Raw genomic sequence first — 14,662 nt, 5'->3', positions numbered from 1 at the left:
CCTTTATGAGGCTGCAGTCAGACACTGGCTGGAGCTGTACTGTCTGAAGGCTCAGCTGGGGCTAGAGGATCCAGTTCCCAGGTAGCTTGCTCACATGATTGGCAAGCTGATGATGGTTACAGGTTAGAGACCTCTGTTCCTCTCTACAGCACTGCTTGAGTGTCCTTGTGACATGGAAACAGGCTCTCTCCCACAGCGAGCATTTCAAAGGCAAGAGAGTACCAGGGAGAAGCTGTATCCTTTTTTGCCAGTCTCAGAAGCCACACAGCATTACTTCTGCCACATTCTGTCTGTTAGAAGTGAGTTACCAATGGCCCACATTTAAGGGGAGGGGAATTAAACTCTACCTTTTGAAGAAAGGCACATCAAAGAATTTGCAGACATACTTTAAAATTACCAGAACAACCAAATATTTCCATGGGAATAAGGGGAGAAAGACTATAGTTCCTTCGAATCTTAATTCAATATTTGAATACCTATAATCAGGGAAGGCTAATAGGATTCAAATCCGGGCCATTTCTTACATACTGCTAGAAGCTTCCAGGGGTATTATGTTGCAGACTGTTCTGAGGTCTTACTCGGGTCCAGCAGGAAAGATTGCCATGGTTGATTAGTGACGTCTGCCATAAACAGGAGAGCAGAGAGTGCTGGCGCGGGAGTCAAACGTTTGTTATTTCTGTGGCAAGTGTTCAACCCTGTGATGGGGACAAACGTGAATATGACACAGGCCTGGCTTTCCAACTGTTCACAGACTATTTATTGAGGACTCTAGTGGATATAATGAGCTACTCACTGAATTCCATTCACTCCTTCTTTCATAGTGATGGAACTGTAGCCAGACGCATGGCTGCCAGCAGATACATTTCCTACTCTCCTTTGAACTTAGGTGTGACCACGTGACTACGTTTCCTCCAGAGTAAGTAGAAATAATATATGCTACTTCTAACCTAAATGCCTTTACACTAGGCCATCCCTAGGAGATGATGGAGAAAAATATGGAAGGAACCAAGGTCCCTGAACGGCCATATCATGTACAGCTATCAGCCAACCTGAAACCTGCTGCCTGGACTTTCACAGGAAAGAGAGTTCAGTGTTCTTGCAACTGATCCTAAGGAACTTTTTCTCACAGTAACTAACATAACAAAAACAGATGAGATAGATAATAAACGCTAGAAAATCTTCACGTAGTACAAAAATAAATACACAAAAGACATCATAAACCCATGCAAGGACTAAATGAGTCCTACAGAGTACTGGTGGTCTTTTCAACAGCAATAATGCCTAAATGTAAATAGTAATGACTCCTTGCTGCAGGGATTAAATGAAATCATACCTATGAAGTGCTTTAACTGGGTGCATGAAATAGTCTAAATACTTGAAAAAATTCAGCTATTTTGTTCTTATAATTCACTTTTAAACACTGGTGTCACGTTTAGGCAAAAAATATAAACGCCGACCTGTTTTTTATAGCTAAATGCAATTCCAGTCCATTATTCCACTTGTTTTCGGGGCCAGGTCTATTTCTTGACCATTAATCCATTACCTGACAGGCAAGCAGGAGGACATCTAAGGCAAGAAAGCTAATGAACAGCATGGATGTGGCCTCAGTCTCTGAGGAGTTCATTATAGTTGTGAAATTGAAAAACCACATCATGAAATAAATTAAAAGCATTAGAAGTAAAATCAGTTATTCTAGGTCTGGGCCAAGGCAGTCTAAGTATTAGACGTGTATCAGTACTTTTGAGCAGAGCTGCCATAGAAGCAGTAATTACTCACAAAGAGATGCTCTTAGAGGAGAAACGAACGCGACACAAATACATGATGGCAGAGAATGCCCCCTCTGCTTCTCAGAGATCCCTCAGAAAGAAGGGTGCACGCAATTATCAGGAATCATGTGACTGGTTTTTCTTCAGCATCAGGAAGAAAAACACCTTTACCTTTGTTCCTTGTGTGCACTCTTTTGAGGCCTGCGACTTCCTCCAACAGTCACTGGGCTGATGTGTGAAAGCTTGGGAAGCGGCTGGAGGTCACAGCTGTGGGAAATGAGACAAAGTGTATGATCAGTTGCTGCCCTCACTGAGTTTATAATCCTACTGGATGCTCACACAGGAAAAAAACAAAAGCAGCACACACAGCTAATGAATGGTTAAATCACAGAGCCCAGGCTGAGTGCTGCTGGAGGCAAAGGATTTCTCCTTGAGAACTGGGTTAGAACCATCAAATGTTAGCACTAGAAGGGAGGATGGACTCAGTATTGGTTTTCTTCCCAAGGTTGGTAATTGCTAATTAGTCCAGTTCTTACTCATATTGCATAAAAACATACATTCCAGAGCCAGGTAGAGAGAGATGAAGACTCACCACAGGTTGTTTTTTGACTGGACAATGAGAGGGATTTTTTTGTTTGGGGTATTTTTGTTTTGTTTTGTTTATGGAATGGGGGTTGGTAAGAAGAGGGAGATGGGGAATAAAAGAAAGGAAAGAGAGGACTTTTGTGTCCTCTGGGGCAAACTCAGAATGCCCCCACCCCACCCCCTGCCACCCCTTGGACTCTATTCTCTAGTCTCTATTCAAGGAGAATCAAATGAACATATTTAAAGTGTCACATAGCCTTCCAATATATTTGTTTTTACTTGTATATAAACTATCAAGGATTTCTCACTGGGATTTGAAGCCTTCAGAACGCCCTTCCATTCCAAAGATGGCTTTGTCTTTTGAAAGTCTGAGAAATATCCCTTCAGCTGTATTTGAGATGTGAGAGAGTCAAGTTAGGGTAAAAAAAATTTTTTTTTAGCTTAAAAAAATTCTCAGACATTTTTTGCTAAGCCATAAATCAACAGTGGTTGAATTAAAACAGATCAAGCTTGGCTTGGAGTTAGACCTCCATGAGGTCTCTGGCTAAGCTTGAAGGGAAAAAAAAATAAGTTAATACTTTTTAAAAAACCAACTCTTGTGCATGTCCAGTTGGAAGAGAGCAAATCCCTTTTAATGAGACCCGGCTCTTCTAATCGCCCCTACATTTGTATCTACATAACATTTCTGTGTGTTGGCCCCAAACCTAGTTTTCTGTCCCTTTCCCTACACATACACCAAGACAGATAGGGAAGAAAGTGGAGCTGATCAGGAGAATCCAGAGCCCATGTTTAAGATAGTGTGGCTTGCCCAGGAATTGGTATCTAATCCTTAATATTAACTTCGGTGAGAACATAAATATTGAGTCTTTGGTCTCTGGCTTACAAGTGGCTTTCAGAAAGAGCCATCCATGATGGTCCACTCCTAAGACAGGACGTCTGGACCCTGGAAGGAAGCTATATAGAAAGCTTAACATCGCTCTTTCTCCTCAGTGGGTCAAATCTAATGGAAACATCTTTGTTTTCAAAGCTAAAAAACAAACAGAAAGTCATTATGAACGATTTTCAGAGGCAGCATCTGCACAGAACCATGGCATCAACTGTTTTGATCACAAATCCTTTGGACATCTGAGTAGCAACATAAAAGAAGTTTCCAGGCCACTGGGGTTTTGAGGATACATATTACTTCCTAGGCACTATAAGCCATTTGCTTCTGTGGGCTCACAACCTTGGAACTTGTATTACTTAAGTAACATAAACATTCTATAATAGTATATGATTTTTTTTCTTGTCTTCTTTCTTTCTTTCTTTTGTAATTTATCATCCATGTTCAATTTGGGGGGAACATATCTCCAAAGGAGCCCTACCGCCACCCCCATCTCAAGTTATAACCATTAACTGATTTGCCTTGCTTTCTTTTTGACTAATGTAATGAGCAAAACAGTTATTTCATGGGCAATTGAAGTCCTGGAAAACTAAAACCCAGAGAGATACATCACCAATGTTTACAGAGGAGAGAATAATATCTATTAGACTTAAAAATCTCTAGTGGATTCAGTTATCAAACATAACTACAACAACATTACATTAAAAAAAAGGAAAAAGTCTAAGTACCAAAAGGTGTACACAATCTCTGGATCTTGACCATCAACCTGTTGCTTTGGCTCTTTTAAGCAAAGTTTCAAAGGAGAAGGTCTTCACAGAACATGTTAATATACTCTTTAGCCTAAAAGATATTAACCTTATTTAGCCTATAAGATGGCTAAAAGTTATAATAACTTTAAGGCACATGCTGATTCTTTCCTGGTTCTTAGAACATCAAGTCTCTGCTAACTTCTTTCTTTCTAAAACTCTCAATGTCAATCTTTCCTGAAAAGTTTTATATCTTTTTTTGTAGCTGGTCTAACTTTTTTTTTTTAATAGATAAAAGATTTTGTTTATTTATTTATTTATGGGGGGGGGTAGAAGGAGAGAGAGAGAGAATCTCAAGCAGATTCCATGCTGAGCACAGAGTCAAGCCCTGACAGAGAGCTTGATCTCACAAACTTGAGATCAACCTGAGTGGAAATCAAGAGATGTTTAACCAACTGAGCCAGCCAGGCACCCCTCTGCTCTCACTTTTGTAGCAGAAGCCTACAATATTATTTTATTTCCATGGTTTCTGATTCTCTTCCTCAGGCTACAGAGATGTGTACTGCATTATCATGGTGGGGAGACAACCAGATATGGAATCATAATTTGCATACATTAAATGCATGCACTCACCAGTTCGCGAATTAAATGTATTTCAAAAATGTGTTGTTCATGACTTCATATGCTTCCCCACCCCATAAAAACAAACTGTGAATGACAAATACAGTCTAAATAGCTCTTCAAAATGCATTGCTCTTATTAACAAACTGAATGATAATATTAGTTGCCATCTAGTTTACAATTATGTTTTTTTAAATTTAAGTAAACTCTACATCTCACTTGGGTCTTGAACTCACAACTGAGATCAAGAGTCACATGCTCTCTCAACTGAGCCAGCTAGGCACCCCTAATTTCCAATTATTTGTGTTATACCTGGAATTCTAAATTTTAACTGAGAAATTCAGACACAGGGATGGCATCTTTCCCAAGGCAACCCCAGAAACTAGAAGAGGACCTTCATCTCCCAAACCCCATCCCCACTGCCCCAGTAATGAAAGGAAATTTTTCTATCTGCTCCTCTTTCCAAATCAGAGACAAAAGAGGAAACATTATAGCATCATGGGTAAAAGATAAAAGTAATGTCTAGTTCAGCTTCACACAACCTATGAGAGCTTTGGAATGTTATAAAACCACCCTGAACTTGTTTCCTCCTAATACTTCCCTCTGCCCTAAAATGGAGATAGTAACATCTACTCACTGGATTGTTGTAAGAATTAAGTGAGCTAATGTATTGAATGCCCTTAACAGAGGTACCTGGTTGGCTGGGTCATTAAGCGTCTGCCTTCGGCTCAGGTCATGATCCCAGGGTCCTGGGATCAAGCCCTGCGTCAGGCTCCCTGCCCAGCGTGGAGCCTGCTTCTCTTTCTCCCACTCACCCTACTTGTGTTCCCTCTCTCACTGTGTCTCTGTCAAATAAATAAATAAATAAAATCTTTTAAAAAAAAAGAAATGAAGGAAGGAAGGAAGGGAGGGAGGGAGGGAGGGAGGGAATGCCCTTAACACGTGGTAAGTGCCCAGTGAATAGCAGGAATGATTTTCATCCACCTGGTCCCCTCCCACAAAGTCTGGGTGGTGGGAAAGGGCTTCATTCCCATTTAAATTCTTCCAGTCCCTCCACAATGAGTCAGGTGCCCACCCCAGACCCCCTGCACTATCTCTGCAGTGAACTTTCCCCCAATGACTGTGAGTCAAGCACAGATTTCCTCAGGTTAAAATAAACAAAAAACACCATTGTGTTTACAAAGATGGTTTGGTAAGCCACAGCTGCCCAACCCTATTGCCAATCAGTTTCAGCCACAAGCCAAAATGACAGTAAATGCAGGACCCTTCACCAGACTGAGGAGTAGGGGGAAAACAGGGGAAGAACAGGGAGTAGGGGGAGAACAGCTGCTGGTCAGATCAGTTTGGCTTTCTTAAAAGTAAGAAAGATGTTGAGATTGGCACATTTGATGATGGCTAAAAAATAAACATTTAGGTCATCTTAACCACATTTTAAACATAAATTCTGGTGCTGGGTCCATTTTAAAAATAGTATCAAGATATTATGTAGACCAGTGTTTTCCAAACTGCGGAGTGCAATCCATTAATATGGTATAAAATCAATTTAGGGAGTTACTATCAGCATTTTTTTAAGAAACAGAATAGAATTAAAAAATAGAATACGTCAAACAAGGTAGCAGTAAGTCTAGTTTCATGAAACTGGGTTCAAACATAAAATGTATTTTTTGCTGAGGTCTACAATAAAAAAATTTGAATGCTGCTGATATGGACAGATTCTTCAAAAGGACTGTTTTCTTTTTAAAGTATTATCTACATTCAAAAAGACCAAGTTCTATTTTCAAAGTTCACAGATCCAAAGATACTGCTCCTGCAAACACACAGACACAGAGAGAGAGAGAGAGAGACAGACAGATATCAACAACTTGAGTTCTAGCCCAGAAAAAAACCCCAAAAAACTGTAAACTTCGTTAGATTCAGAGCCTCCAGGGTTCAGTTGCCCAGGACAATCAAGTCAAACAGAATTGAAATGTACCAAAAAAGTAAAACAGATGTGGTTATAAAAATACCAGTCCAAATGGAAAGGATTATTGGTATTTTATTTAAAGATGGAAGGTGAAACTATCCCTACGAATGGGAATGATGGGTGGGGGGCAAATGGTTAATTTTTTCAATAGTGCCTGGTACATGGTAAGTACCCAATAAATATTTTTCAATAAATGAAAATGATAATGTTACAGGATAACCAGCCATGACTTTCAGAAAGCATTTGTGGGAGGAAAAAAATCAACCCACAACTCTTGGGAGGTTTGACCGATAAAATGACATTTAGTAAGAGTCGATGGAAAACAATGCTCTGAATAATTCCATATTCTGGGTCTGAGAGAAAGTGTCTGTCCTGGTTATTCTCTAAATTCTACCCACTCCTGTACCGCCCAATCCATTTTCTACCTTTTTCTGCCCTGTTCTGTGTCCTGGGATGCAAGCCCCCTTAGGGACAGCATCATCTATCTCCTCTGACCTCTCCCTTGCCCATCTAGCTTCTGGGGGGTTTGGCTAATGGAGATTAGCAGGTGAGATCAACAGGTGGAAGGAGAAAGAGGTCAGGGTATTTCTTTCTGCTCCCATTCTGCTTCAGTGTCTGATTCTGGTGGAGGCTGCATGAATCTGAGGTTGTGGTTCCCACCAGCCCCCTCTCAGGCTTCAGCTTCACGTGCTCTCCAGTAACACCGGCTCCTCTTCTGGCCCCTCCAGACCCAGAGGTGGTACTGGGTCCCCACTGTTGCTAGTCTCTAGATGCCTCGATTTCCCTTGTTGATTCCCTCAAACCTGATTACACCTCTATTAAGTGGGCATTTCCCCAAAGTCGCCTAATTTGAACCATGGGGGGTCAATTCTGTTTCCTGCCTGCACTCTTAGAAGTCCTATACCTAAAACGTGTAAGATTGGCTTTTTTAACTGAAGAATGGTACAAAATACATAAGCCAAGAACTTTTCAAAGCACCGTTCCATGTATCTTTAATAAATGAAAAGGCATTTTAAGCTCTTGAGAAGTCTCAGAGTCCTTGTAAATAGCGTTTAGTCTTGTAGAGAACTATGAGCATAGGGTAGGTTTCTGTTTGATTTGTTTCTGAATAAAGAGAAATGTCCTCCGGTGAGACACAAGGGTTGTTAAGGCCCACGCGGGCTGGTTGTCTGGAAAGTGTTTCAGTAGGAATATTCAGTCCTCAGGGCAAGAAAAAGGAGGGTTTTGGTGAGTAGGGAAAGGCGAAAAGGAATTGGTCTGGCTTCCTTTCACCCAGAGCTGCAAGGAATGGAGAACAAAAGGATAATGTTTAGGACAACATAGCGGGCAAGGTGGACAGAGGCATAGGAGAAGTTCCTGGGATGAGACTGAGCAAGTCCCATGCTGCGGCTTCGTGAAAACCTGAGGTGGCAGCAGCAGGACTTACCTCTTGGCCCCTCTCTCCCTTCGTTCCTCTTCCCTAGTTGGTACTAGCCACTCAATGACCTTATCCTTTTCTTTCTAGCTGCCAGATAAACTCGGTCACTCACCCTGTCCAGCAATACCCTTTTCTCGCTATTCTTGGACTTGCAGACTTGAGTATTTGCTAGAGTTTTACTTCCAACTCAGCCTGTCTAAGGTGATGGAGAGGTTGGTACGATCAGAGGCTAGGTACAGACCAAACAACAGATGGGTTAGTGAGTGCAGAAAGTCAGCAGTCTATGCCCAGGTGCAGGAAGACACACCATGGCAATGTGCCTTTTTACTGGTGGAAGCGAGCTCCCTGAGTCCAGGGACCACATCTGTCTTGTTCATTGCTGTCTCTAAAGTGCAGAGCACAGTGCAGGGCACATGGCAGATGTTCCGTGAATACTCATGTAATGCACCATGGTGTCAGAAGCCAACCAATAGTTTGTCCAAAACATCTTTGGGCAAAGAACCTCAAAGTCAGATGGGCAAACTCTAAAAAAAGCATATTCCCCTAAAGTTAGAAAAATTTGTGACTCCAATATGATACGCCTACATCCTAACTTGAAATACTTCACCAAGAACTGGAGCCTCCACTGGGGAAGTTCCTCGGACCTACAGAGGCTCGTGTGCCCCCTACTGCCCTTGTCCCCAGATGAAAGGGAGCCCATCTGGCACATGCTGTTAACCAGATGTGCTGCAGGAACCAGCATAAAGGTCTCCCTGTGCTCACAATTCCTGTCTAGGAAGTCAGAGAACTTTTGGGAAATGCAGAGAAATGGCCAAATTGGTTTGCCATGGAATGTATAAACCCAATTCACCCCGTGATTGGATTTCATCCTCCGACCACAAGAGTGCCAGGCAAGGAAAATGACTGAAGTTTTCCCCATCTAGGGCCCATGAAGACAAACTGACTTTAAACTTTCAGGTTTTAATTTGCCCTCTACCCAGATGGCCCCTAGGGATGGACGGAACCATCCTTCTCTTCTGAAAACTGGTTTAACTTTTTTCTCTCTGGTTTCTTTGAAGATGGTATTATCTGATGGAATTTTTAAAATGTAATACATACTACTTTTCTAATTATAAAGAAGTACATACTTATTGTAGAAAGTTCTGGAAGTTCCAAGAAAATATTTTTAAAATAACATTTAAAAATCAGCTGCAATCCCACCACCCGAGAGATAATCTCACAATTACAAAATTGACATTTTGGTATATTTCTTATTGGATTTTTTATAGGAGTATGTGTGGGCATGATGTGTATTTTTTAAAAATTAGGACCAATATTTTTCTAGCATAAATTACCCTGTTATAAATAAATATTCTGGAACATAAACTTTCTCTACACTTCTGTCTACATTTCCCCAAGACGAATTTCTTTAAAAAAAAAAAAAGGAATTAGTGAATCAGACACATTTTTGAGGTTCCTGATACTTCCACATTGTTAAATTGCCCTCCAGGATGGTTGTACCAATTTTTGTTTTATCTGGAGGTATGATTTTATTTTTGAAAAAAGTTTGCTTCTTTCCCTCATAGTGTTCTGTAAGTTGAGACTCTAGGGCAGGGTAAGGCTCTTGAGGAATACAATCTATCTGTGACAGCTGATGGCATCCCACAGGGACTTTTCTCCACTACAGGTGAGGAGGTAAGTTAGAACATCTCAGGAATGCTTTCCACCATGAGTCAAAGTCTGTGTATTCAGGGGTCCTCAGCCTCCAGCCCCTCTCACTCATTTAGGTACCAAGGGATGTTTTTAGCAGGGGGCACTATTAGCATGCATTTTGTTTATCATAAACACTAGTATTTACAGCAGTATTTATACCTGCCAGAGGAAAGGCCTTGAGGTCTGGTGTTTGGAGAAGGCAAAGACACTCCTCATGGAAGGTCACACAGTAACAGCATTTTGATGTGTCCAGGTTAGGTGATAAATCCAGATTTTTCAATGTGGTAGCTGTTTAATGACTTTTGGGCTACCCTAACTTTTTTTAAATTTTAATTTCTTTATTTAAATTCAATTAATTAACATATAACGTATTATTAGTTTCAGAGGTAGAGTTCAGTGATTCATTAGTTTCATATAGTACCCAGTGCTCATAACACCTGTTCCCTCCTTAATGTCCACCTCCCAGTTACCCCATCCCCCACCCTGGGCTACCCTAACTTCTGACTCCCTTTCTATGTATGAAAATTTCCACACCAAATGAGCTTTGGAACATGCATTGTCTTCACCTGAAAGCCAGATACTTAGTTTCCCAGCATCCCTTGCAGAAGGACAGGGGCATGAGATCCAAGGTGGGGTAAGCAGATGCCCACCCCAGACTCAGAACTGGGAGCTACTGATTCATGAAGCAAGATAAAGAGAGCATTCTTTTTGCAGTAGTAGCAGTGGCAGCAATGACTGGTTTCTAAATGGTCACGGAGGTGGTGGCAGCTCCCAGGGACCAGGGCCGGCGGTATTGGGGAACAGTTCTGTGGTGTGGGTTTGGCTACAGACCTTAGAGCATTTATGCCAAGCCTGTTTCTGCCCTGTTTTCTAAGACTATCCCTAACCTTCCCAGTGCTAGCTCCTTGGTATCTTTTCCCTAAATTCCTTTTCTGCTTAAATCAGTCCTGATGCTTATAACCAATAGCCCTGACTGATACATTTATAGCCTCTTCAGACTCAGTGTGCTCATCTATAAAATGGGACTATCAGTACCACTTCAGAGCACTGAGATAAGGACTAAGGAAAGAGCACATGAAGGCACCTAACCTGACACCAGGGCACATAGTAGAAGCTCAAAATATAGCAGATTTTCACCCTTCTTTTCAATTTTGGGAATCTCAGGTTACCACGCCCATTGAGATCAGAATGTATTGGGGAGAAGAAAAATCGAGCTGTTTTAATCTCAACTGTAAATATCACTATCACCATCTTGAGCATAGCCGTCCTTTATCTAGTGACCTGCTGCATCCCTAGCAGCATGCCCAGCAACCCACATACCCTGTCTCTAATCCTCCCAACACTGCAGATCTTCACAACACTCCATTTTACAAGTGAAGACTCTGGCACTCCAAATGGCTAACCAACTGCCAAAGTTATCCCAAGGAATCTACATCCAGTGGAGCAGATACTAGAGGAACTGTGCAAAAGTTGAGAGAATTCTCAGAAAGATGGAAGAACTTGAAATACAGCTATATTTAGACATCCATATGTAACCAATTCAACCATTTTGACCATATCAAAAACATAAAATGGTTTGACTGAGGTTTCAGAGTTGCAACCCTGACCAAGACTTCTGTGAGTTTCGTCAAGGGGCCAAATAACGATGCCTCCATTTAGATCTGAGAATCTCAGTGGGTGCAGGATGGCGCTTATCAGAATGATCTTGGGAATTCTTTCAAACCACACATAGCTGCCCTCGCTACCACCCCAAAGGAAAGGGACTAAGTGGCAGCAGCTGTACAAGAATATCCTAAGACCAGTCTTAGATGGCTTACAATTTAGGGAAACACAAGAGAATTTTTTTTGTCATGAAGACTCATAGTCCAGCCTTACTGTCTCTAGGCACTAGAAGAAAAAAGTCTCAAGGTCAAAAATAAAAATATTAGTTTTGTACAGTGCAGCTGGAGTGACACTGCAATGACAGGAAAATGTAAACTATGTGAGAGAGGGAGAGTCAGACATGCACACAGACAAGCTCTTCTCATCTCAAAGTGGGAACTCCAGAGCTCCAGGCGTCTGCAGAGAGACGCCAACCCACCCAGCAAAGGCCTTGTGCTGCTTGCATGTCTTAAAAGCCAGGCTATACTTTGGCTTCTGAAATGAAAAATTACACCGAAAGAGATGCCTGATTTTTATTAACTATCTTAAAAGGAGTCTTTCACTAATTCTGGGGAAGATATTTTGCTTGAGTGTTTTCCCACTTTGGCAAATACAATCCAGAGGGGCTGGATGGAAGGGGTTTTGCCCTGGGCAAATGGTTGAGCACAAAAACCCTGCTGACTCCAGGAACAATTTAAAGAAGAGGGAAGAGATTTCCTTGAATCAATATGGTGAAGCCAAAGTAAATGGCTACTCTGGTTCTCTTGAGAAAACATTATTGCATTATTTCACAAAGAGATCTCTGATGCAAGGGACCAGACAGCATACTAGGAGATATTGGGTCCAGATTCAAAGAGACTGGGCTGCGGCCTCGAGCCTCTGAAGCCAGTGGCTCAGCCACCATGTGGCGGGAGCAGGGGAAGGGGTGGAAGTGGCTTTGGACAGGAGCCACCCTTCACAGCATGTGGACAGATCTGGGTTTTGACAGAATAAAGATGACTCCTGCAGATAGGGCAGGAGTGGGTGGTGCCAGGGCACCCACCCAAAGTTCTCCGTCAACAGCAGCAAAGCAAAAATGCACATGGACAGTCCTGGATCCACAGTGAAGATTTTGGAAGGAAATCTTAGCAAAAAGCCAGAGCAAGAGACGGGAGCAATAAATCAGGCCGGGGGAAAGTCTGAGCTGAAGGACGCTGTTGCCTCGTCTATCACTCCCCAGCCAGCGGAAGCACACGTGGGTCCCAGCCGGCATTGACTCTAGCACCCTGCCAGTTTATTCTGGCTCTGAGAAAATGAGAACATCTTGGCTAAACATGTTGGGGGCAGTGAGTGATTTTCAGTAAAATAATCTTTCCCCAAAGGGGAACTGAAAGCCTGGGGCCTCTTACATCAGGCAAAATCTCTAACGATAGCCTGGTGGCCCAGTGCTGAGGCCTACGAGAACAGTTCTCATCATCCTAGAAAGCTGACGCAAAAGAGAAAAGTGAGGCAAAAGAACCAGTCCCTGTCTCTCAGAGATGTTCCCTTGGGTACCACACTGCTAATTAGAAAAAGAAAAATTGGGCACCTGGGTGGTCAGTGGGTTAAGCCACGGCTCAGGTCATGATCCTAGGATCATGTCCCATGATCGATCATGGGATCGAGTCCCACATCGGGCTCCTCAATCAGCGGGGAGCCTGCTTGTCTCTCTGCCTCTCCCCGCCACTCTGCCTGCTTGTACGCTCTCTCTCTCTGACAAATAAATAAACAAAATCTTTAAAAGAAAGAGAGAAAGAAAGAAAAGAACAAGAAAAATTAATAGTGAAATCCTAACCAAAACTCCTCAGTCACTATAGTAAAGTAGTTATAAGCTTAGGATTTGAATTCAGACCTCTGAACCTCAGTTTCCCTGACTATATAATAGGTGCAATAGCCCTGCCTCATAATGTGAAAATTAAACAAAGCACAAGACCTGAGATCATTCACAGTTGAGATCATTTACAACCACTTCAGGCAAGTGGTTTTCTAGGAAGCATGGCAGTTCATGGGGAAGATGCTCCATTCTTTGAAATACCTGTTAGTGGCCCAAGAAAAGCAGGGAACAATTAACTTACTAGTTGTGTGTTGGTGAAAATAGATGGGAAGGGACGAAGGGAGGTGAGGTGGGAAGGAAAAAAGGATGGAGGGATCTACTTTTTACTTCTCAGACCCCGCCTCTTGTAATCTGTCCCTCACCATGAAGTCAGAGGGACCTTTATAACCCCAGATCCCCTCTGACCAGGTCTTTCCCTTGTCCGGAATTTGCACTGGTTCTCCACACTCTGAGGAAGAGGTCCTAAATTCCTTAAACAAGGACCTATACACTAGTGACTCCCTCCCAGTCAAGTTTCAAGAACTCCCTCCAGTGGTTCTCATGTGGGGTGGCACTGATTGTTCCCAAGCTCCTCTCACCCCGGAGCCACTGGAAATGTCTAGAAGGCTCTGGTTGTCACTATGGGGTGCTATGGAGAAGTAGGCAGTGGTCCTCTAACAGTCCTGGCCAAAATGCCAATAGCAGCCCTACTCAAAACCAAAACCAAAACCAAAACCAAACCAAACCAAAACAAACCCTGAGCCCCTCTGCATCTTTGTCCCTGCAGTGTTCCCTGCTGGAAATGTTCTTCCCTTCACTCCATTCCACTGGACTTTCTCGTCCTCAAAGGCTGAGTCCAAAACTGATCTCCTCTAGGAAGACCTCCAAGAGCCCCACACTGCCCCCATGGCAGAGCTGATGGTTTTCTCCTACACTCTGCTCTGAACCTGCCTTGGCAGGACCCCTATTCCCACTGGATTAATTGGCACATCTGCCTTCCCACACCCTGCCATGGTGAGGCTCAGTTATACATACTGAATGAAGGAAGGAATTTCTTTTGCTTATCCATGAGCACATGTAAAAAAAAAATTCTGGAGGGCAGGAGTCCATCTTCTCCAGGAAACTGCATGGGAGTCTTGCAAGATGAGCTGTGAAAACACATCACTACCAGCATTCTTCAGCGCCGCTGCAAAAGCCGTGGTGCTGAGATGTCTGCTCTGCTCTTGACTTTTTTCTGTGAATTGAATTATTTTTTCTGGGTCATTAAAAGTTGTTTGATTTGGTTAATACCTTATTTATTTAATAACAGATTCCACCCTGGAAGCCAAGTTCAGGAACTAGGAGGCAGGGTTGCTATTTTTTTGATAGAGATCTCCTTGGCTCCAGTAATCTTAGTTCAGGCATGCTCTAGGAAACAGACTCAAATTGAAAATGTGGATTCCTCAGGGAGGTGCTACAGTCATGGAGACAAACATATAAATAACTATATGAAGCAGAAGGTTGTTGGTGCTGAACAG

At 42.5% G+C, this 14,662-nt stretch overlaps 1 long non-coding RNA gene across 1 annotated transcript; it reads right to left on the bottom strand.

The window, feature by feature from the left end:
• Positions 1 to 491: 491 nt before the first annotated feature.
• Positions 492 to 14,370, bottom strand: LOC125085184 (uncharacterized). The gene is made up of 3 exons (XR_007122800.1): positions 14,181 to 14,370; positions 1,938 to 2,033; positions 492 to 695 (listed from the first exon to the last, which is right to left on the bottom strand). It is a non-coding gene; the product is annotated as an uncharacterized LOC125085184 (long non-coding RNA).
• Positions 14,371 to 14,662: the final 292 nt, after the last annotated feature.

Source organism: Lutra lutra, chromosome 14 (genome assembly GCF_902655055.1).
Source record: "Lutra lutra chromosome 14, mLutLut1.2, whole genome shotgun sequence".
Classification (NCBI taxonomy): Eukaryota; Metazoa; Chordata; class Mammalia; order Carnivora; family Mustelidae; genus Lutra; species Lutra lutra.
Note: the sequence above shows the minus strand (reverse complement) of the source record. Positions and strands in the feature narration are given on the sequence as shown.